Source organism: Aythya marila, assembly GCF_965140915.1.
Source record: "Aythya marila genome assembly, chromosome: 2".
Taxonomy (NCBI): domain Eukaryota; kingdom Metazoa; phylum Chordata; class Aves; order Anseriformes; family Anatidae; genus Aythya; species Aythya marila.
Window position 1 is genome coordinate 93,144,171 of NC_139043.1, and position 25,328 is coordinate 93,169,498.

Here is a 25,328-nt window from a genome sequence, read left to right on the forward strand (position 1 = left end):
CATGCATTCCATTAAGCTTCACTACAGCTAGTGTTTCCTGGTTGAAGATCTCTACAACATCCTTAAAAACAAAGATATTTTGTACCTTTATTCCTCCAGTACCAGATTCAAGTTTTACTCTACCTATCACCAGTAATAATTCACATACTTAGTATCTGAGTTCCTTTAAGTTTCTTGATGCCACGTGGTTCTGATGACATTTACTGTTTTTACCATCTGTAAGGGTCTTTGTTATCATATTTCACACACACACACACACACACACGCACAAATAAATTTAGTTATCTTCTTCAAGGAAGTTGCTCTTCTTCAGTGGACACCTTACTATCTAGCTAACAAAAGTAGTTCTGTATTCCCCAAACTCATAACCAAAGTCTTAAACACACTCTGTTTCTTCATTCTGTTCTGAAAAGTACGTATATCATTAGCATAATTTTGAAATATTTAAATAATGTCCCAATTCACTTTGAATTATTATACTTTTCAATATTTTTCATTCCTACACTTATTTTAGAAAAAAAAAAAAAAAAAAAAAAAAGTTGGGGGTAGATTTTTCACATATGCTTCAACTTTATTATGCACAAAACAGATCCCACCTCTTTCAGGACTAGGAATGAGTTGTGGAGGGGGGTCAGAAACAGTGTGACCAGCAGGGCTAGGGAGGTGATCGTCCCCCTGTACTCGGCTCTGGTGAGGCCGCACCTCAAGTACTGTGTTCAGTTTTGGGCCCCTCGCTACAAGAAGGACATCGAGGTGCTTGAGCGGGTGCAGAGAAGGGCGACGAAGCTGGTGAGGGGCCTGGAGAACAAGTCCTTCGAGGAGCGGCTGAGGGAGCTGGGCTTGTTCAGCCTGGAGAAGAGGAGGCTCAGGGGCAACCTTATCGCTCTCTATAGGTACCTCAAGGGAGGCTGTAGCGAGGTTGGGGTTGGTTTATTCTCCCACGTGCCTGGTGACAGGACGAGGGGGAATGGGCTTAAGTTGCGCCAGGGGAGTTTTAGGTTAGATGTTAGGAAGAACTTCTTTACCGAAAGGGTTGTTAGGCATTGGAACAGGCTGCCCAGGGAAGTGGTGGAGTCACCATCCCTGGAAGTCTTCAAAAGATGTTTAGATGTAGAGCTTAGGGATATGGTTTAGTGGGGACTGCTAGCATTAGGTTAGAGGTTGGACTTGATGATCTTGAGGTCTCTTCCAACCTAGAAATTCTGTGATTCTGTGATTCTGTGATTCTGTGGAACGTTGATAATTTGTGGATAGCAGATACAAGAAAGATCAGTGGATTCCTCTAGCATTTTTGTGAAGACAATGGGGTGCTAGCCATCAGAATTCCTAATTTCAGCCTTGAAAGCACTTTACTAGTCTTTCTAGTCTGTATAATTGAATGAAGCATTTTTAATGCAGTAACTCAATCTGTTGGGATTTGGAAAAAAGCAACTTTGCATAATGCTACTTCTGCTTTTCACTTATGACCAAATGCGTGTGAGTTGAGGGATTATTATTATTTATTTTCTTGGCAGTTACTTCATGGGTTGTTTTCACTTAGACTGATGGCAGTTCATAGACGAAAGGGTGAGAAGCATTGGTCTAGTTTATAAAATTATAATTATATATTGCATTATAATTTATGCAAGTATGATACCTGTTTTCCAAGATGGGCAAAGTGAGAGTGGGGCTGCTTCTTTAGATGTCAGGGTTCTCTTTCCATATCTGTTTGAATTTACATCATGTGAAGTCAAAGTTACAGGAGAAAATGATAGATTTTGTTGTCTTCTGTGTTACATAATTTCATTTGTGTAATGGCTTCAATTAACAGAGTAGGATTAGAAAAGCAGACTGAGGAACAATGTAATCTAAAGGGAACATGGATAGATGGGAGAAGGAGAATTATTAAGGAGGATGCAGATGTTGCCACCAGTTCATTTTCTAGGTGAAGATACAGTAAAGATATTCACTATTTCCCACATGCTGGGGGTTCTTTATCTTTCAACTCAATATTAATTCCTCATTTTTGTAATGTCACTCCAATGAGAATATCAAAACAGATGGTTAGTACAAGGTCAATAATTATATAGTTTGTATTGTAAGGAAGTTTTCTGCCTTGTTCTACTCCCTTTGTGTGGGTCAGATTATACTAAAGGAGCAAGACAACACCTAGCCTGTATCTTTGGAGAATCCTCAGTAAGAGGTGGAGCTGGTTACATAACTGTGATGACTCTCTTCTCTGCTAACCTAAGACTGGGTTTAGATGACAGTGACATTAGTTGTTAATTGCTGGGAGGGATGATCTACTGTTTGTTGGTTGCTTAACAGGTTTTTCCTGCCGTTTTTTTTTTCTGTTTGCTGTTGCTTAGGGTTTCAGGGAGAGAAACATTCAATGCAACAGCTACAGCTGTTCTCTTCCTCACCCAACAAAGTACTAATGGGCAACTACAGGGATAGATGAAGTCAGGAAAGGGCCTGGCTCTCCCGGTTTGGACTGGGCTAAGGCTTCCCTCCATCACAGCTGTGTACCAAGATCACTGTGCAGAGGGTGCCTCCCACCCACACATTACACACAGCTAGTTTAAATCACTCTTATGTGTTACGCAGTTAAAGCTTCTTTACACAGAGAGAAATCCAAAATAGGCAGTACATTATTACTCACAGACTCATATAGAAAAAAAAAAACACAAAAAAAAACAACAAACAAAAACAACAACAACAAAAAAAAACAGGGAGCTGTGTGGATCTTTATTTATATGTGGTAATCTATATTATACATACTCACAGATATGCAAATTGCAGCTTTACATCAGAAATTCACAGGAAAGCCTCAGGCTGATGTTAATTCCATCATTTAAATAAAGAATTTCCCATTGTTATAGGGGCCTTGGAGTGCTTCTGTGCTCTTTCTATTTACATAGTGATTTTCTCAGTTGAACCAAATGTATAGTGATACAGGCTAGAGATACTCTTAACAGTTACATATTGAATATATATCATTACAGGAGATTTCAACTAATTCTGATTAATATTTTTTCTTCTACATACTGTTTTTGTTATAACACTTCCACTAATTCTGTTCTCTTGCCATTATATATGATTTCTATCTGTTATCTTTGTTGGTTTTCAATCTGGTATTTAAAAAGTACCATAACTGTCTAAAGGCTATTCAGTGAAACAGACGTTGGAAAGAAATGCTGTCAAGGGCAGAGTATTGAACAAGGCAGTAAGAGAGAAGAGAAAAACCCAGACAACATAATGATTCAGTTACAGTGATACTTACTGTAGTAAGCATTATTTTCCTGAAGAAATGGATGGATGGCCCACTTCCAGAATAAAAATAAAATGTTCTTACTCCATATCCCCCACAACCTTCTTCCAGTGTCTCTCATGTTAAGGTGTGATTTTTTTTTTTTTTTCCTGTCCTTTTAAAGAATAGGTAGTGGAAGAGGTATTATTTATTTCAGTTGTGTTTTGGAGAAATCAATCTAGATTTAAGACAAAGATATGATTATACTACCATGTGACCATTGTGAGGGGGTAACTTCTGACTTCTAGGCCATCTGGAATAGGATAATGTTTACGTCATTGTTCAAGGCAAGCATGGTCTAGAGGTGAACTGGTTATGTCCTCATGGCCTAGCTTATTATCTGTCCCCGAAGCCTGTACATTTACTCACCCACAAATCTGTCCAGCATGCAGTGCATATAACCACTGCCTCTTATATAGCATACAATCACATGGAAGATTTCAGATAAGGAAACCAGGGGAGAAACATTTTGGCAGCCTCAGGTGAAACAATGTACTGTCTTGTGAGTCTACTTACTATTTCTTCTGTCCCTGCCACTGCTGCTTACACTAAAACATGCTGGCAGTGCCATGCAAGTGTCAAGTATGTGCGTAAATATCAACCTCCTGGGGTAGTTAGTGCTTCAGAATATACCTGTTGCCAAAGGTATGAACCAATATTGCAGGTTAGAGACATTAGCCAGGGTGGGAGCATAACTAGAACTTCAAGAAATCTTAGCAATCTTTGTTGAGAAGAGGACAGAAATGACCATATATTTTGCATTGTGAGATGACCAGTAACAGATACAGAACTTGTGGATGAGAAGGTAGCATCTGAAGCTCTCTGCTGTTACCACAACACACTTAAGCCTGGAAATACACTATTAGGTGTACAGCCAATTTGGATTAAGGATGTGTGCAGCACTTATGATCTCCAAAGCATTTGTGGTGATTGTACATGTATATGTTACCTTCATGAACAACATCTCACAGGCCTTCAGTCTGTGTAACTGCAAGGGAAGATGACTGATGAGATTTACCTTGTAAGATGTTTTCATCCCTCATCATGGCTTTTTGTACTTGTAACAACCACAGGGGCTACCAATGTGTAAACCTGAAGACTTTGCAGTGGAAAACTCGTGAATACAATAACTCATTATGCTATGTGCCTGATTCCTTGATTTTCCACCAGAATTCCTTGATTTTCCACCCTCTCCCAGAGTGGTACAAGTTTGTGTTGATTCAAAAGACATCATGGCTGACATTACGCACCATAAGTCTGTCTGTTCGGATTGGATCCCATAGCAATTTGTCCTTCAAAACCTACTGAGTTTCCTTTCAGGAGGAAATGGAGCAACTTCTGGATTCTTCTTACAGAAGACACCCCCTACAGCCCCCTACTACCAAAACCTTGCCACATAAACCCACTACACTCACACTCAGCTGGAATCTGGAAGAGACTGAGTAATAAATCAAGGATGATTAGGCTCCTCCAGTCTAACAGGCACTGAGCCAAACTGACAATGCAGGCACAGACACATCCCAAGATTTGGGAAAATACCGGACTAGACTGTTTAGCCATACTTCTGATTGTCATCACTGTCTACTTTCATAAATGTGTAGATTCTTCTAGATCTGTCTGTGATTTTAATTTTAGTCTATAAGCCCATTCTTCAGGAAAATTTACCTCTTCTGAAAAGATTAAAGCCTTATTAAAATGCTAAGATAGCATTTTGCTAGGCACTTTGTTTCTTTGTTATAGGTTTAATTTCTAACATGAAGGTTAAAACTGTCCTCATACAGCTATTGCAATTACTCTACATGTTTTTTTGGGGGTGCCATAGCTTCTATCTGTATATTTAGACCCATATACATTCAAAATACTGTTAAGTCTAAGTAGTAGTCTACAGGTATAAGTGAAAACACTCTGTGAGAGGTTATAAATAACTATCAAAACCATTGTTTTCCCCCTAGTTCTCTCTTAGTTGTCACTTGGAGATTGAAGTTCATTTAATACAGTGATATCCAGGAAGAATCAGAAGAAATGAAGCAGTACTTTATGAAATAGTTTCTTCTAAAACTACAGAAAACTATTCAGTAATATTGAAATTATTACTGATTTCAAGTGTAAGTAATAATAAAACATTATAATAAAGAACCATGGAAGAAACATGAAAAATTCTGGAAATGTTATCTGATTTTGGGGAGCTTCCTTTAAGAGCACTGTCTGAAACCTCTCAGGTTGGGTACCCTTTCTGAAAATGTGAGTAATGAATGACAGAGAAATATACAAAGCTAAATCTAAAAATGAATTTATGCAAGGACACTTAGATTGAATGTGATCATCAGCACTGAATTTAAATTAATATTCTGTTTTATCATAGATTTCAGATTAGATTCATAGATTCAGATTTCATTCATATAGTGCAGACAAGAAAAACATTTGGATTAAAAAATGTGTTCCTTTTTTATGCTGTTAGAGCAAAATGCTTGTGTTTTTGACAACATAGGTTTCTAAAGATGGTTTCTGTAAGAATTGCTTTTCAGAATAGGCAGTCTCCTTTCTCAAAGGAATCATTTCATGAAGCAGATCTAGAACACATCACACGTTGCTTTTTGATTTTGGTCAATAAAGTTATCATGTAATTATCATCAACTAGTATTTAATAATTAATTCCTACCTCTAGGGCTGTCTGTTGACAAAGTATGGTATCTCATCTGAAAACGGTGGCTGAATTTGTCAGTGAGGTATGGTGGCAGATAATCAGTGTCATCATGAATAATAGAGCTTTTGTAATTTTCACTGCATTTATAAACCATTCCCATACTTGCAACACGGCCAAAGTGCCTGCAGCTCAGCTTTTCCTTGTACTTTTTGCATAGTCTGTGAAGTTCTGAATAAAAATCTATCTTTACACAGAGACTTTAAAACAGAAGTAGCTCAGCTCTGGGCAGCTTACACAGAAGTGACCTGGAACACTCAAGTGAGGTTAGCAGTTTTTGTATTTGCAAACTGAGAGGAGAACTCGGGTGCACACAGCAAAGGCATCCTGCAATGGTCAGAGCAGTCTCACTACCACACACTCAGTTGGATATTTTCAGGTAACAGGGGAGTGCACAGCATCTGCACAGCAGAGGAGGATAAAACTCTCCATACAGACATCTACAGCTGCATAGATTGGCTTTGGTGTGCAGCTCCTTCAGGAGGCTGAACAAGGATGCAGGGTACTATGGTAAGCAAGATGTTGTCAAGGTCTTCAGCTCTCTTCTGTCACAGGTAGTTCTAGGGAAGGGAGCTTTTTTTCTAGCTATGCTACTATGCCATAGCCTACAGAAAGGTAATGCACATAGCTTACTAAAAGGAAATGCACTGCACATAGAAACTTGGTCTCCACTGATTGATATGATCAAAATGGCCTGCACTTTATTTTATGACAATTGTTTTTCACCTAAATGAAGAATTTTCTAGGTGAGCAGGTTGCATCAAAGACTCCAGGTTGAAGGGCAGATATCTGAAGGAGGAGAGCAGAAATGCAAGAGGTGTTATGACACAGCCTAGAAATTTTGCTGTTAGGCTTAAGAGGGACCTTCTTCTGTTCTCTTATGCCTGACTTTTGAACTTCACTCTCCAAGAATAAACCTCCTGGTCCTGTGGGAACCTCATGGGTACTGGAGAGGAACAAGGGCAGAGGAGAGGCTAGAGAAATATGTGGTTTCTGGTGCCATGGAGGAAATTATGGTCTTGTTCACATCTCAAGGAATGGGAGCATTTATATGGACAGACAGGGCTGTCATGTCTTGTGGGAGGATGGGTCTTTTGTTCTGTGAGTGCCTGGGCATTAGATAAGAGTGCTCAATTTATGGTTGAGCTGGACCAAGACTTGTATACCAGGGTGTGCTGGTGCTGCCCCTGATACGTGTGCAGATGGCATAAAACACCTACTCATTGTTACCCATACCTGGGTGCTGTAAACATTGAAAACTGGGTGGCCCATAGGCAGTCACCAGCCTTTTACAGAGTGGTCAAGGCATAGCAGACTTCACTGACCCTCCTATCCACAGTCCAGTCTATCTCACAGGTCCGTCCTATATAATTAATTTAAACACATGAATGAACTTTTAACTTTGACCTTGAAGTTTTGAGCCTTGTTACAGAGCAACTGTGGTCTTGTTTGCTTGAAATGGTTACATGGTTTAGGGTAGCAGACAGTATTTGGTGTACCCTATGATGTGGATTGGAGTCCTAGCCTTTTGGAGGTCAATATACTCTGAATAAAGAAGATACTAATCTGTTTCCTTCAGCAAACTCTGAAATGTGGACAATATGGATGCCACTAAATCAGTATGGCAGGTAGTCATGACAGTCCACCAGCTGGGGTCACAGTGTCCCATCCCATATTTGCAAGAGCAATGTGAGAGACGTGAATACTGTCAGTTGCCTTGCTACAGCTAGAAAATCCATGCTTAGTGAACGTTCACATGACATTGAGAGAGAAAATCAATGAGAACTGTACAGGAGAAAAGTATCTTTAAGGAGGCATAGCACACTTCAGCTACTCCATATTTCTGGTAGGTTTACCCACCCTAGACTGGTTGGCCAAGTTGAGATTACATGAGTCCTAAGAGAAATGACAATTATCAGATGAGTGTGGCAGTAGAAGATATTATTCTGGAGCTGAAGGGAGGGTATTCACTCCCAGCAGAGGGCTTTGAATTGTAAAACTCCCTATTCACTGTTGGTCACCCCATATCATAGGACAAAGTAGTCTCTTCAGTAGGTATTGGCCTCCTACACTTCTTCATGCCAGGAAAGACCTTGGCTTGGACTATGGTCATGTTTCTAGCCACCATAAGAAGGTGGAAGTATTGGTAAAGGTCCTGACAAGCATCTGTTTGGTTTCCTGTCAGTATAGGGCAATTCAGAGACCTGTGCACTCCATGTGTCCTAGCTCACTTCTTAACAAAGGGAAGGATCGGCTTATCTGTCAATACTATATACTGCTCATTTCTGTGTGTGGCAGTGTGGCAGAAGTGATCTTTATGAGAAAGAAATATTTGTAAGCTTAGTCCATGTTTGATCTGTCTTCTGCAAACAGTGATTACTTCCACCGCATTTAAGTGAAAACATTTTAAAGCTTCATTGTTTAGATATTTTTAAAAATTAAAACATATGAAACACAATCATCATTAATATGCATTTCCAGACGAGTCTGTGACTTCCTTTGTATCTGAACAGTGACTGTCACATGGTAAATTCTAATTATATCTGCAAACCTAATGAGAGCCACAACAATAATAATGGCAAAATTCAAAGGAGGGAAATTGAGAAATGACAGAAATCAGTAGTAACTTGATCATGTCTCCAAAAATTTGTAATATGGATTTGTGTTTTAATTCTTTCTTATCTCTTTCTCTTTTAAATTGAAATAATGACTTTATGTGGACTACATTTATACTTAGTGGCTTCACTTTAAGAATATTTAATAAAGTATATTATTGACCTAATTGGCAATGATGGCTCCTTCAAAGCCATGAGGGTTTTTTTGCCAATATGTTACCTCATGGTTATTTATTACAGAAGTGGAGACTTTGGAGACTTCAGACATTTAATATAGGTTGTTTGTTTATTTTTCTATATAATGTCTAAAGGAAACCCCATTGGTTTTTCTTAGTGAAAGAAAACAAATAAGAATTATGAAAAAATATTTTTCACCAAGTCCCAAATAAAGAAAACTGGGGTTCATAAATAAGGTTTGGAACTTTTCTTATCCATGTTTGAAAGAAATTATGTAGAATGGGTATAGTTCTGTGTCCTACTGTGCGAGGACAGAAACTATGGAACACATACCATTTCTTCAAAGTCTTTTTTCGGTACAACCGAGGGAGATATCCTAACAGGAAACAGGTAGTTTATAAGCCCATTTACTGGTGGTCTGCTCCTCAGTCCTGCATGGGCATATGCGAATATTATGGCTGTAGCTTGCTGTGAAATTATTCTCATAAGTAAAATGAAATACTTTTCAATTGACCTTTGTCTCTTAAGGGAAATAGAGGTAGGTTGTGATATCCACTAGATATTTAAGAAAAAACAATCAATAACTTAAGGGAAACAAAGAAATTCTCAAAGCTATTAGTTAAGTTATAATCTATAGTATATTTTATATTGTATCTAAGGGTTAGAAAGAGACATTAGAACATATAGGTTTATTTTCTGAGCTCAGTGACATGTGTCCAACGAAAGCATATCTCCCAGGCACACTTCCAGACAGTGCTTTGAATATATTAAATACTGGAGAACCTACCACTTCCCTTGGTAGTTAGTGTCACTGTAAAAGCATGAACCTTATTATGAATATGAACTCATCTGTCTTCAGTCTTTTGCCATTGATTCTCTTTATGCTTTTTTACTAGATGAGAAAGCACTTTAGTACTTTTTTTTTTTTTTCCTTCATTGTTTTTTGTTTTCTCTGTAAGGGTACTTATACAACTCTAATCAAGTCATCTTGATCTTTTTTTAGTTCCCCTAGTAGCTAGACAGTTTGGTTTCCTTTAACCTCTCACTATGTGGCAAGTTCTATAGCATGTGGAATTTTTTTAATGGTTTCTTTCTGTATCCTTTCAATTTTTTCAACTTCCTTTTAAAAGGAATGAAGTTCTGTCTACAGAAGAAAAGTATGCTTCTGGCTCACTTACATGTCATTATGCTGAAAGGTTCCCTACTCAGATCCAAGATATGACTATCTATGCATTTTTAAAAGATATCAAAGGAAACAAAATCCATACAAAATCTCCATAAAAAAACATTTGGAGGTAAAGAGATGTTAATATTTTATTAAAAACAAACAAACAAACAAAAAAACACCACAAAACAAATCAAAACAAATATACAAACCATTATAACACTTATTTTATAAAATGGCATACCTTAAAACAAAAGGCTTGCCTATCTTGCTGAATACCCACAGGTAAATATTTTATTTTAACCAGTGCATCCAACATTTGAGGTACAGGAGACTTCTTTCTATGGTATGTTTAAAGCTAAAGATCTATCTTCTAAAAGATCAAACTCCAGTTACCCATGGAGGTTGTTCAAGACCTCCATTCAAGACAGCATTAAGAAGAGAAATAGTTAGAATTTTAGGAATTACTATTATTATTATTATTATTTTGTATCAAACACTAAACTCGTTTCTCTAAGAAAAAAAAAATAATAATAATCTCTCTCACCCCAGAATAAAAAAAAAAAACCCTTATTAAGACTAAGAAATTGACCTGAAAAGTGACATGTATTGAAAAGGGGAAATTCTGGCCTATCATAAAGGCTGGATAATTTAATATTTAAAATTTGAGAGTCTAATTCCCTTTACTTATACAACGTCAATCAGTAATAAACTCAGTGAAGTCAATAGACTAACCATTACATAATGCATACATAATGGTGAGTGAAATTTGGGTTCAGCCTTGGCTACATGTAAGTAAATAGAACCCTCCTGCTGGATTTTCGAGCATGATAAAACAATGAAATTAATAAATAATAAGATTCAGACAATATTCCTTTTAAGATAAAAATGAGAAGCAGGAGTGAAACAGTGTGTGAAAATAACTGGCTCATTCATCTTAGGTTGATCTATAAGCTCTGGCATTTAGTGATCTTTACCTCACAGTGCATGTGTATTCTCAAAGACAAAAGTACATATTCAAATATATCTTAACTCTTTATTTTTTTTTCCCTGCTCAAAAATGACAATTGAGAGCAGAAACATTCTGTCTGTATTATGATACAGATGCTTTTCACAGAACAAAAAAAGGAAATTTTCCTGATCATCCATTTTCTGATTTCTGAACCATTTCCCATCCTACTAAATTGCTTAATACTCCCTATAGCTGGACCTGTGACCTGGAATCTTTATGCAAGATTAATGGGAAAGCAAATGGGAATTAGTATCTGGGCAGGTTGCTGTGCAGCTCTTGCTTTTTATCTAGCATTCCACCTGTTTTTTTTTTTTTTTTTTTTTTTTTTTTTTCCCCACAATTATGCTTTCATTAGTTTTTGAAGCCAGTGATCCTAAAAAGATCTTTCCATTTCTTCTGTCTTCCCTCCCCCCATTCTCAATTCTTTCCATCTTCTGTCCCAAAATTATCAAACTCTCTCTGCTTGTAACTGACATGCTGACAGGAAATTATTACACGTCATTACACTTCTTAAAACACAATTTACCCAGCCTTTGCAAATTATTCTTCAGCAAGTGTGAGGGGGTAATGGAAACTGTCTATTCCACTTACAGTTGTCACTCATGCTTTCTTCTGTACAATGAACAATTTATGTTTTCTTTCTCTCCAAAAAAGGTCTGTGCTTGAATTATGTAAAACCAACTTATCATGGAAGAGGAAAATAAACGTCCTGTTCAAGTTCCCGTACTCTGTGTTATTATGGAGCGCATCCATTTTCTATCGTAACCTCATTAGTCTTCATGCAAGCGCAGTACAGGCTGATGTTTATTTAGCAGGAGCAGACCACCTTCTGACTTCTGGCCTGCCAATTGCACTTGACACTGCTGTAGTGGAAAAGCGATCTTGTGTGACTGTAGTACCCCAAACTGATAATTCATGATCATAATAGTCCCATTCCTTGCCTGACACTTTTATTCTTCTTCACAGATAACTACTGCGAAAAGATGTCTGTAGTGCTCCCTCCACCCCATCCCCCCCGAAGTGTTGCATCATCTTTTTGTTTGGCTTTAGAGAGCACACTTCTTTGTCTTTTGGTTTCGTCTTCTGTAAATTTAAATTACCAAATCTTGAAGTGAATTGCTTTTGCATATTTAAAAGACTTAGAAACAAACAAACAAAAAAATTGCATTGCACTCTCCCCCTCAACTTGATCATATTGATTAGCTTTCAGGCATTCCTCTGTCAGGCTCATTCTGCCTCAATGGGAGAAGGATGATGAATTGTCTGACTACTAGAGGTGGGGAGAAAGAAATGCTAAGCCTGGGTCTGGGAATTGGCGAAGTACTTATGCGAACCCTCAGACTCTCAGTTGCTCTCAGCAACTTGGCCTCCTTGATTTATAAACTGGAGTGGTGATTAATGATCTTTTAAGTGGACAAGGCAGGCCAAATCTGCACAAATCAGGCCTCTCAAACATGACTACTACTTGTAGGAGAAGAATAACAGCCTTTACATAAAGGTAATTGAGACTGCTTCAGAGGATCTGGTAGTCTGCTGTAGCAGAAATAAATCAGCCACACAGGCCATCTATTTCTGAAATCAGTCCTTCTCATCAAACCTCCTTAGGCCAGCACGTGGGGCTGAGTATGTGGTGGGTCAGCAGACAAGTGTCAGGTCAGAAACAAGGCAGATGGAGCAGCCGCTTTGCTCAGAGTGGGAAGCGCATTTCATCCAGCTATCCTGATGCTGCTTCTCAGTGCCAGTGCTGAGCCTGATTCCACCTTTGTCTGAGCATTCATGTCAGACAAACGGGGCCTGCCCCATGGGTTAGATATTTGTTGCCTCTCCCTTTCTTGCTTGTCCCACACCTGTCTCACCACAACCTTCACCTATCCCAACAGCAAGTAAGTGCCTGTCAGCCTCTGACTCCATCATGGCTTGTGGCTGTATCCCCAGTGCTTCAAGGCCCAGTCAGTCTCCTGCTTCCTAGGCTGTGCTGGGCTCAATGTTTTAACAAAGGCTCAAAATGTGGAAGCCTGAGCTCCTCCTGGATGCTCAGTGCAGATTAGGCACAGAAACACTGGTGAGAAGTGCTCAGCAAAGAGCAGCCTGTGTGATCCATCCCTTCCCTCCAAAATCTGGCTCCTCAGATGAGCACCTAGTTTACCTATCTTCAGAGCCAGCCCTTCAGACAAGTGATTTGAAAGCAATTGCAGTGTCTCCAGCCTCAAACAAAGCCTTTCCATGCCATGCTTGTAAGACTTAAGAGAATTCATGGGGGTCGATATCTGAACAATGAATATTTATCATGGAAATTATAACTGGAATCAGGAAAGATGACAAGCAATAAATACAGGGGGTGGCTAGAGTAATTCAGTGGGTTGTGCAGAAAGATCAATAGCAGAAGGGTAGCTTCTGGTCAGCAGGGAGCCAACACTCTTCCCTAGAGAAAGATCCCAGAACAGTTTCAATCTGGTGCCCCCTCCAGGGGAAACTCCCCCATATCTGAGAGGGGGGAAATCACAAGCTTATTTTCTCAAACTCACTTATAACAAACGGAGCCATTTGCCCTGAGATTGGTAATATCTTTTTCCTCAAGCCTTCCCAAAGCAGAGGGATTTCAGATAAAGCAATGAATTATCCCCAGACTCAAGCTATCTATGGGTAACAAACATCATTAGTCCACTTCTGTAAGAGCTGTGGCTGTGGGCTTTTATATAAACTAACCTCAAATCGCAGCTTCTCACAAGAGGACTAGACAGAAGGCTAAAACACAATACTACAAAATTTTCTCTAGTGGAACTATGTTTTCTGTTTTCCATTACTAAAAAGTTGCATTTAATAGAATAGATGAAGGAATTTAAAGTCTTAGCTCTGCACCATTTACCTCCTTGAAGGTGACTTCCCTGCTTTGCTATATTTCACTTTGTTACTGTAAAACTGTATATAACAATATCTGACTTGCAGAGGTATTGTGAAAAAAAAAAAAAGTTTTAAATATCTGGAGACCCTCAGATGCAAGCACACAGGATTATAGATATAGATAATATGTATAAACATATTCTCAGATGCTCCAAGTATCTTCTCTGATAAACTTTTTATTCTGACAGAAACTTCTTTGAAGTAGCCAGTAGGCTAGTAGCATAGACATTTTTTATTGTGAGCTTAATTTTGTTTATTATTATTATTAATAATTATTTTTAGACAGTAAAGACAGCATGGGATGTGAAAGATGATTCAGTGCAGAGCTCTTCTGCACTGGAAACCTCTGTGTCTTATTGGTCTTGTCCCTGATGCCTATTCTGCTATAAATGGAAATAACAGTTTCTGATGGAGTGAATAAATATTAGAGAAACATACAATGTTATTCCTATTCTGCAGCATTCATACTGATATATTCTGTTTTATGCATAAACATTTTAAAATTATTTTTCTCTGGAAAACCTCTTGAAAGTCCTGTAAATATTTTGTATCCTGTGGCATGTCCAACTCTTCATACTAAGAAGATAATATTTTAATAATTTGTTAATATTTTGGATTGTACTTATTTATTTGTTTAGGTTCTTTTTAGTCTTAAAATTACCTTGTTTTCATATAAGTACCCAGTTTTAATGGTCTGTTTGTAAATACCTAGCAGCCAGCTCACACGCTAGCAAAGTTTTTGGTAGAATCCAAAAAGATGTCCTACTTCTGTGCATTGAGTTAGATTTTAAAGTAAAACTAGAACATACATCTGTGCATGTTTGGGTTTATGTAATTGTGGAGCTTGAAAGCAGTTGTTCAGCCAATCATCGACGAGTCATTCTGTATGGGGGCCATAGCTGCCAGAAGAAAATAAACTTTCATAATTATCTCAAGTTATGGGACTTGACTGGAGCTTAGTCTGTAACAGTAGTAATTTCCATATGCAAAAAAAAAATAAAATAAAATTATTTCGTTCTTCCATATGTGAAAAGCTCAACTGTATTCTCTTCAGAGATAAAATCTTACACTTAGAAGCATGAAGAAGACTGGAAAGTTCTAGCCCATATCAGAAAGCAATTTTGATGTGAAACTAAAACTTCAATGGCAACATGGCAAAACAAGCTTTGTCATGATGCTTTGTCATCCAGTGTGTTGCATAGCCTGTTATAAGGACTTTTCTCACTTGATATTGACTGCAGAAAAATAACCTCTTCCTAAGCTGATAAAAAGATAGAGCACCATATGGAAAGACAAAGTACAAAGTAACAGAATAATTTTGGCCTCCAAATGGCTTACAGAAGCATTTTCTGACCTATAATGCTGGCTGAGCACAGCTTTTGTTGGAATGCAAAGGTATTCTACCTCCTCTTTCTCTGAAAAACAAAACAAAACAAATAAAAACAAACAAACAAACAAACAAAAAAACACCACACATTATAGCTTTTGATAACCTGCCTTATTTTCTTAGAACCTGCTGTAGTGTGGTTCTACACTACGAGGCTTTCTCTGCTGCTGAAAGCAGCTGCATGTCCTTAGTGTGTGGCCACCCCAGGCCACTTGTGCAGCACCTTGTGCAGGACAGCCAGAGAAAGGATGGCATGGAACTAGTAGAGTCCCTGTGCAAGGGACTTTCAGTCTCTGTCCTGTGCCTGCAGAGAAAGGATGCCAGAAGTTCAACCCTATCCTGTCTTCTTCCTACTCCTTCAGGCACAGCATTAAATGCAGAGTCGAAGTTGTTGGGAAGAAGCTATGTCTGGTTTGTGTCTGTTTTAGGCCTGAGTGTGTCCATGTCACAGTGGGGAGAGGGGTGCTGCTCAGGGGTGGAGAGGTATGATGACGTTGCAGATGTCTACCTAAAGATTTCTTAAGGGATTTATGAGGAAGGAGAAATTTTAGTCAGATTGATTATTGATATTAAATAGCTAGGCAATTGGAGCCAATTCCTCCTTTAACAGCTGCCTGAAAGCAGAGAAAAGCAACATTTTTCTGCTACTGGGAATGGCATCTTGACAGACTTAAAGCAAAATTACAACATATACATGTATATGTATTTGCACACTACATGAATATTTTTGTATGTATGCAAATTTGACAGCACATATATGTTGTCTTCCAGAATATTTTTGGTTACATTTTTAGGTGTTATAAATAATGACTTTCTTCGTCAAATAATTTACAGTGCTAGGTAACTCTCTTTTGAAACCCTTTATGACAACATAATCATTGAGATGGAGGAGAATGGTTGCTTGGATACCAAAGAACAGCCTGGGTTCAATGTATACAAGTAGAAGGTTGACCCAGCCAGAAATATGTGGAAGTGAAAATAAAGACATCTCCCCTACCCCCTGAATAAAAACAACAAAAAGAAGAAAAGAAAACCAAAACCTAACACGTTTTAGAGAAGCTAAAATTCTGAATGACATTTGGGTACATCTGCATTATATTCACAAGATATGAATAAGATAAGAAAAGACATAACAGGCTGTTAAAATAATATTTTCAGTTGAGGTAGTCAACTTTTGTAGTTCTGCCCAAAGTTGGTCGCAATCCAATTAGAAGAATCCAATTAGAAGAACACACCCCACCCACCTTCTTGGCTGATATTTAACGTGTGGTTAAGAAGGTTAAAAGGAAAAAAAAAAAAAGTACACTAGACATTATGAAGAGAAGAAGGTTGACAAAGGAAGAAAGGAAGCTCTGAAGCCTCTTAAATGTCCAAAGCCAATGTTTATAAATTGAAATAAGGTAAATAAAATATGGCACTTTTTTTTTTTTTTTTTTTTTTTTTTTTTTTAACTGTTGATAAAAGCTGTCAGAAGAAATAATGGGCAATCCCTCTCTGGCTGCCTTTCTAGAACCTATGCGTTAACCAAAACAACCCGTGACGTTAAATATATCCTTTCATAGAAGGAAATACAAATCATTCCATGTTCACCGACAATCTGTGCTGATACCAAATGGTAGAATACTAGCCATTTGGCTTTAAAATCTGTGTACATCTTAAGGCCTCTTGGAGAGGGTTTCTGGGAGATGACTGTGAATCAGTGACCTCTGTCATTGATTGTCATGTTATTTTCTTCTAAATTCCACTCTCAGAGTAGGTATGGGTTTGATTTCCACCTGTAGTGTCATACAGTTTGTTAGTGTTTTCATGATTTTACCTGATGGATTTGAATTCATTCAGGGGTCTTTTATAAAAAAGCCATTCTTCCATTTTATTTTTCTAATCCATCTCTAAACTGATTTCTACTGTAAATATTCCAGCCTTCACCTGGGAGTTAAAATGAATATAAGCCTGTAAATTATGACCTATTCATTCAAATTCTTGTATTTAATGCCAAACCCTAACTTCCTGTGCTGCAGACTAATTTCAGAAATGGTATAAGCAGAATGCAGTACATCAATGATTTTTTTATTTTTTTCATATAACCAGTTCTCACTATTGGCCTTTTGCACTGTTCTGTCTCCTTTTTCTTTCTTTTAGAGCATTTTCAGTCTTTATAAATACAAAGCCATTTACTATGTCTTGGAAAAAGAGTCAGCACATACAAGAACAATAACTATATTTTATAGCACAAAATCCAACTGACTTCTAGTTCCTTACAGCCATTTATTAAGATTCCACATCTGCACACAGACAGAATATGCTCAGAAGAACTGCTACACTGTCATGGCAAAAGTTTATTTTGCTATGGGTTGTTTCATCTCCAACCAGTTGCAATATTGATTTCTCTCAGTGGATTAATTATCAGTGGCAGTTTCAGTCTTCCTTGCAATGGGCGGAAGGAAAAATGATGTTTTTATTTCAAGGAGGTCTATTGACAATTGTGCCTGGGCTTCCCTTGGGTCTTAAAGTCAATGAAGTTAGAAGACCCATGTCATGAAAGTACTGTGCATGAAATTATATATTTCATCTACAGAGGTAGTATCATGTGCATGTCATGAAGCCTGTTTAATTTAAAACAAAACAAAACAAAAGGCTTCGTATGGTTTTCATAGATATTGTAACTGTAAAAACAACACCAAAAATGGGCAAATATTAAATGATAGCATAATATTAAAAAAGTAACAAGAGTTGTTCATAGGAGCAACAAACCTATCAAAATGTTTAGTTTGAGTAAAGAGGCTGTGTTCTTTTGTAACAAAACATTTCCAGTTAAAAGAACTATACAGAATTTGGAAGGAAAATCCAAGATTGTGTTGTTGCCTAAAATCTCTGTACATATGTGTATAAAATTGTAAGGTCCTGTAAAAAGCAAAACCATAATGGATTAAATTTGATGTTTTATTGTTTTCTTCTCTGCCAAAAATAAAACATATTCATATAATAATATCAGTAAACCTATTTGTTCATAACAATATGTATCTTTCTTTTTCTATATATGTATATTATTTTCTACATGTAACTGTTCTGACTTTGACAGTAGTTTCACAATGCAAGAATTATATATGACTTATGTATTCAGTATGATTTTGAAAAAAAAAATCTTTTGAAAATGGTATTACTATTAAATGATTTATTAAAAATTTGTGGTAAGTTTTGGTTCAGTTAAGATAAACTAGATGTGTCAAGACTGCAAGAAGAAAAAAATAGAGATAGAATGGCAAAGAAAATTATTGCATTGCTTTGTTATCAAATATGGTTTCTGCTCTACCAATTGCAAATTCAGGATACAAGACTGCAAATTTCCACAAAATAATGTAAGATCTAGTTGGGATACACAATCCAAAACATTGCAAAGAAAATGATAGAGGCTGGATTCAATGTCTGATTTCTTTAAATTGGAGACCACTTGTTTTACTGAGATTATATTGTAGCCATGTAAGCTAATTGGTTTGCCTTTCTGAAACACACTCCATCAATTTTGTTACTTTCAGAACATGGGCTGATTTTGTAGGAGGGCAACTGAGAAAGATATATTTACTCTTAGAAGAGCTAATTTGATAAAGAATCAAACATGAATACAAAACTTGGCGATAACATTCATGGCGACACTGTCGAATGTACTCTATAAATCTGAAAAGCTTGCAGAATGTTTCCCTCAGCTGTATGGTTCCTCAGCTTTCTGCCGAGGTAAACAAAGAAGGAAAACATTATTTAAATATCTTCCTTATCTCCAGCATTTTACAATATGATTATTTCTCTAATCAACACAGCCCAAGGAACCACAAAAGCTCAAGAAGATGTCTCATAAGCTATAAATAAAACCCTTTTAAAGTAGAATGGGACCGATGGGCAGGTAGTGACAGTGACCTCTGTAGATGTTTAATAAATTAACTTTATTCTGCATCCTTCTGCATTCCTTTTCCAGTTCAAGATTCTGGATTCACTAACTACAGTTCATCCATACAACAGTTACGATATCATTACACTGCTAGTCTCATTTTTGTAGCATAGAGTGGTCACTAATTCCCAACAGCTGTATACATAGTCGTACAGTTTTACTTACGTTCAACAGAAATATGAGATAATTTGTTAAGAACTGGGATATAGCAGAAGCTCCAAGCAGATGGGATTTTTTTTTTTTTTTTTTTTTTAATAAACTAGATGTGAAATATTCTTACACTTCAGAGGAATCTATTTCTTGTTCTGTAACCAGATGCAGTGAATAGTTGGAGAAGTGATAGAATACTAGCTAAGAAGGGAGCTTCACTTTTAACAATGTTTTGCATGAGGGAGCTAATGACATTGTTTCCTCACCAACTCAATTCCAATGGAAAAAAAAAAGGTTGTTGAAAACTAGACCAAATAGAAAATATCTGTAGCTTTTAGCCTCCCTCTTGAGACACATGATTTTTGAAAATATACTTTGAAGACTATAAATAACATTTCAACTGATCCATAAACAAACAAACAAACAAACAAATAAATAAATAAATATTTTTATAGTGGGAAGTACTAACTGATCATTTTCCATATGCATATGTGCTTGTATATTACAATAAATTCAAAGACAAATACCCCTAATTTAACATACATATGTATTCCAAAAAATATGGAAAGCCACATAAGAAAATTAACATCAATATGTTATAGCAAACAAAACAACAAAACAAAACAAAACAAAAAACCAAACACACACACACAAAAAGAAACCACAATAAAGTTAAGAAAAATGAGTGAAGCAGATGTGCTTTTTCATGCCTGACCATGTCAGGACCACGGCTGCACTGATATTAGCTTAAACCATCACAGATGAAACACATCAGGAATTCCTCAAAAACCTTTAGTGTGTATGTTCATTTATATATTACCATTCAGCATCCTGTTCCTTCCCTGGCAATTAAAATACCTGATTTGGAAATTAATCATATATATTTACCACAAAAGTGGTTCAAAAAGAGGCTTCTTTGGAGTCCTAAACACAATCCACATGGCCACATGTGCTTGCTTTCTGTGCTGGCTAAAGAACAAAAATGCAGAGTTCCGGCATTGTCACTCCTCTCTCTCTATTATGGGCATATCCTTTATCCTTGAAAGCCAGAATATATATGTGCTGCTGGGACCTTTTATTTCTTTATTTATAAACTTACTTTCCGATAAGACTCGATAATTATTTTCAGATAAGGTTTCCAGAAGTCATCACTCACTGTTCAGTTCTGAGGAAGCTATGTGGAAGCTATAATTTTTAGGCTTTCATACTGGAATTGCTCACTTTCATATATAGTGGCACACCTATAAGTGTAAAAGATAAAAAAAATACATATCCAGTGTTGCTCTCCAAAGTACCAGCATAAAATAGGAAAGAAAGAAAACAAAATACATAGTTCCCTAGTGAAGAAATATGTGGATTGACTACAATCAGCTGAATATAGACATAGAAGTTTTCTTGGAAATGAATGATACATTGGCTATACAAGGAAGCATTGGTAAGTGTACAAACTACAAAACTGAAACATAACAAAATTTTGGAAGGAAAGAGAAAAGTAGGCATTAAAACAGATTCAGTCCTGCAGCTAAACTTAAGATTTTAGGAGATTTTTTTTGTGTTGTAAACACATAAAACAATTATAATTCAAATGTTATTATCTAAGATCAAAAAAGGGACTGGAAGGAAGATTTTTCCAGTTATATTCATAAGTCTAAATTATATGTGTGACAATGTTTAGAATAAAACTGGGACTACACTGCAATTACACTTTTCCCTTGCCTTGCCTTGCCTTGCCTTGCCTTCCCTTCCCTTCCTTCCCTTCCCTCCACTTCCCTTCCCTTTAGTCATATTGGTTGAATTTAGTGCAAAATTTGAAACTTTTGCAAAATGCTGTATGATGCATCCTGACCCCAAGTTGGCAATATGAATTTCCCTCCCTTACAGTTCCTGTATATAAAGACCAATTATGCAGATGAGGAGAAATTCACCCAAAATAAATTGCATGTTCCATCTGATTATGGGTAATAGATTATTCCAGACCTACACTGTCCTCAGGTGGAATTGAAGGATCCTTTAAACATCAAGGACTATATTCATAACCATTATCCTCTTAACCCTTTGATGTGAAAAGATTGCTATAAAATTTACTAAATTCATCTAAAATGGCTTTTGAATCTCCAATCACTTTGTTCTCTGCATTAATAATACTAGGACTAATCCTGCATGACTTGTGAGATTTAAGATGAGTAGCTAATAGCTTTTGAATCAAGGGTGCCTTTCAAGGGTGCCTCTAAGCAATATCTAAAACTGTACGTGTGCAATTTGTCTTATCCAAATTGCTGCATATTCAGAAAGATGTTTAACCTATATACAAACTGCATTTTCATTCAAGATGTATGTAGACCATGATCTTCCTAATTCATGTATGCAAATATAGTCTGAAGATTAGCAATGGATTTCCTACAGAAGGAATAGAAAAGAACTATACACAAATTTTTACAGCTACTTTTGAAAATTTAGCTCTATTTATTCATCCAGCAACTGTGAAGATTCAATTGCTCTTAGTATGTTTTTGTATCATAGTTATTTTTTCTTTTCCGCCTGGTTCCAGCATAGCATTAAGTTAAGGTTAACACACTGAGACCAGTATTCTCTTCCGTTCCCTACCCCTCAGCCTTTGGCCTTCATGTAAAAGACAGTCAGAAATATTAGTCAGTGGAAGCTGCTAGAGACACAGACAAAGCCTGAGCATTTCTGTATTCAGAGACTATTTACTATCTTACCAGTGTAAGATTATTGCATTATCCTTGCTCTCTTCTTTGTCTGACTGTCTTTTTCCTTCATAGTCTCTGCATACCATGTTCATTCTTATCTGCTTCTTTTTCCCTTCTTCTCCCCTTCTCTAATTTGCCCAATTTCAATATTATTTCTTCTTCTTTTTTTCTTTTCTTGCATCTCTGTGTAACCTCCTGTCTCTCACATTGACCTCCCTTCCTTCTCTCCCAAAGGTACAGTGGAATGCACAGGATTTTTCTTATTAATTAATTAATTTATGTATTCGTTTTATTGCTGCTGCTTATTTCTTGTGTACTTAGATGATAAACTTCTCAGAACAAGGACTTCCCTACTTTTTCTGCATATAGTATCTAGCCCAAAAATGACCCCAAATGACCTTATATGCAACTCCTCTGTATGACATCATTATTTATTTATTTATTTATTTATTTATTTATTTCATAATAATGTAATTTGGGAATTTCTAAGCTCAATTGCAAATCAAACAGTCCTATCGCCATGGAAAGAAACAAAATAAATTTCCAGGAAAATGTTTATTCACCTATCAAAAGTGATAAAATCACAACCTATTCAGGACAGCATATGGTCTATATCTGATCTTGGATAACATTACAGATCAAGAATCCTGGTGGCAAAAACGTAATTTAGGCATTGAAATGATTCAGCCTGTTTGTAATATGGTTAGTTTAGATGTTGTTTAACCTTTCAAGATCAAAGTTCTATGTGTTGTATTGGCCTTCTAAAAACATGGAATCATAAGTGGCATCAGTCTGATACATCCTATTTCTTTTTCTCTGGTAATGCAATCAGGTGTCCAGTTCTGATCAAAATAAAATGTCTTTGTAATCTCCATCCGCAGAGAAAATAAAATCATACCAGAAGGAAAATTATGAAAACCAAGTACTGCTGTGGCTGTGAACCCAACCTCCAACAGAGAGAATGAGTTACTTATGATCTAAAGGTAAAAGAAATATTTCTCAAATTAATTGATGCTGGAGTACCTCAAAATAATGAGTAGAGCTGTATGATCCAATGGCACAGTAGTAGCCTTGTGTATTTCCTTCAGCTTAGTCTGAGTAAGCTGCTTGTTATTTGAGAAGGGAGTTAGTCAAGGACTACAGAGGTCTTGTCCAAAATTAATCATTTCATGATTAATTTGTTCAATGTCAGGACTTCACAGACGCTGTTATGCTTCTGTTTCTTACCTGCAAAACCAAGACACACTCAAAGGCTGTGTACTATCTCCTTTTTGAGATGAGAGCTGGGGGCACCTTACCTTTTTCCTTTTGCTTTCTCTGCTCCCTTCTCTCCTTCCACCACAGAATGTCAGTAGATACTTGTGTGCACAGTTGGAAAGGGTGCATGCTCTGGGTAAATCTTTGTAGTGGATATTCAGGAGACCAGGCTTGGAACTTGGTGATCAAGAAGCATTGTAGACTGCAGCTTGGTTTTTGCAGCTTTTATGTATAATTGAGCTCATTATCTGTCAAGGGGGAGGAGAGCAACACTTTCTTAAGGCATGGAATATATGTAGCATCTCACAATGGGTCTATCTTAATAGTACACTGAAGAGATGAAAAAGCAGTGGTAAATGGACTCAGCTTGTGAAGACAGTTAAGGAAGAAGCCATTTTCTGAGCCCGTTCTTAGATTTGCTGAGACCAGATGCGGACATGTTTATATACTGTATAATAACAATTAAAAAGGACAAAAAAACAAAGCAGCAATAAACAAACTGCATACTAAGAAAATATTGAAGATTATAATTTACAAGTTATTGTTACTGAAACACAGAATATACTTAAAACAATTCCAATGCTGAAAAAAAAAAAAAAACAACACAACATATACACACAATATCATATCACAACATACAGTGTTTTAAGATCAACAGGATAATTAAAACAAATTTGTTTTATTGAGTGACTTTAACAAAAATCACAGCATAATCAGGGTGAAAGAAAGGTATGTTTATGCCACCAGTCTTACACAGTTGCGGCTTTCCTGGGGTGACCAATGTGGCTGTGGCCACCACATCAGCACTACTTCATACACTACACCTTCTCAGACACTGAGGGTTAAGGTTGCACACAGATACACATCCCTACTCTGCAGAAACCTCTTCTTAAGGATTACCTTGGTATTAGTTAGGTAAGGGAAACACAGGCTTATAAAAAACATAATATCCAATATAACATTTATGCATAATACCAGTCCTAGCTGTGAAGTGAGATATTGTCTAATAAAGTAGATATAACTGCAATGATTTATACCATCTGAGAATAAGACAGGAATTATGTTTAATAACATTTGTTATTTTTGCTAGAAAAGTTGTACTAACCAGAAAGAGCTTGTTAAAATGAAACATGACAGTTTTCCATATTTTTCCAGCAGACAAAGGGCTGTCAAATACCCTCTTCTGTAAAGAATCTCTTGATACTTAAAATAACCTTCCACAGAAAACATTTTTTCCAGTTACCATATATTTCTGTCCCACTACCTGCATACAGTTTTCCATGTCTACTAAATGTACATTTTTAATCTACTACATATTTGCTCCCCAAAATACATCTTTCACTAATATAATTATTCTTTCTCTATAACAAAAAAATAAATGAATACAACACAGTTGACAGTAGTGTACAGTATACTGTGCTATTTTTTTCTAACAAATCATAATTTCTTGTGAAAATACTTACTAGCTCTTACACTACTATACATTTGCCTTGTCACTGAATTACATCTTTCTTCATTTTATAACTGTGGGTGTGGTGATCTGGGTATCTTGTATTAGGGTTCTGCAATTGTTTGCCTGTGTTGGTATTCAAATTCCCCATGCCTGTTATTTTCTGAAAGCAAGTAAGTAATGATACATTGTAATTAATGATGACTTTATAAAATTTTAACTCTGCCTGATGGATACAAGCTAAAAATCAATCACTGTCTCTTAATTTTCAAAACAAACCAAGAATATATGAAATGAAACGTCACAAAAGGCACTTACATAGAAGATATAAACTGATGGGAAGCTGTTTGATTTATTATACAACAGATAAGATCTGCATGATACAGTTTCCTGATGGTTTATGAGCCTATGAAATCTTTCTAATGAAGGTTATTCCTGAACTCATAAAATTTCATATTCCTGTCTGTGTTATATCATCAGCCTGTAAAGCTAGACCTGGTCTGATAAACATATTAATTATAAAAATAATCCTTCTGTTGATCTAATGATAAATAGAAAAATTGAGCTAACTTC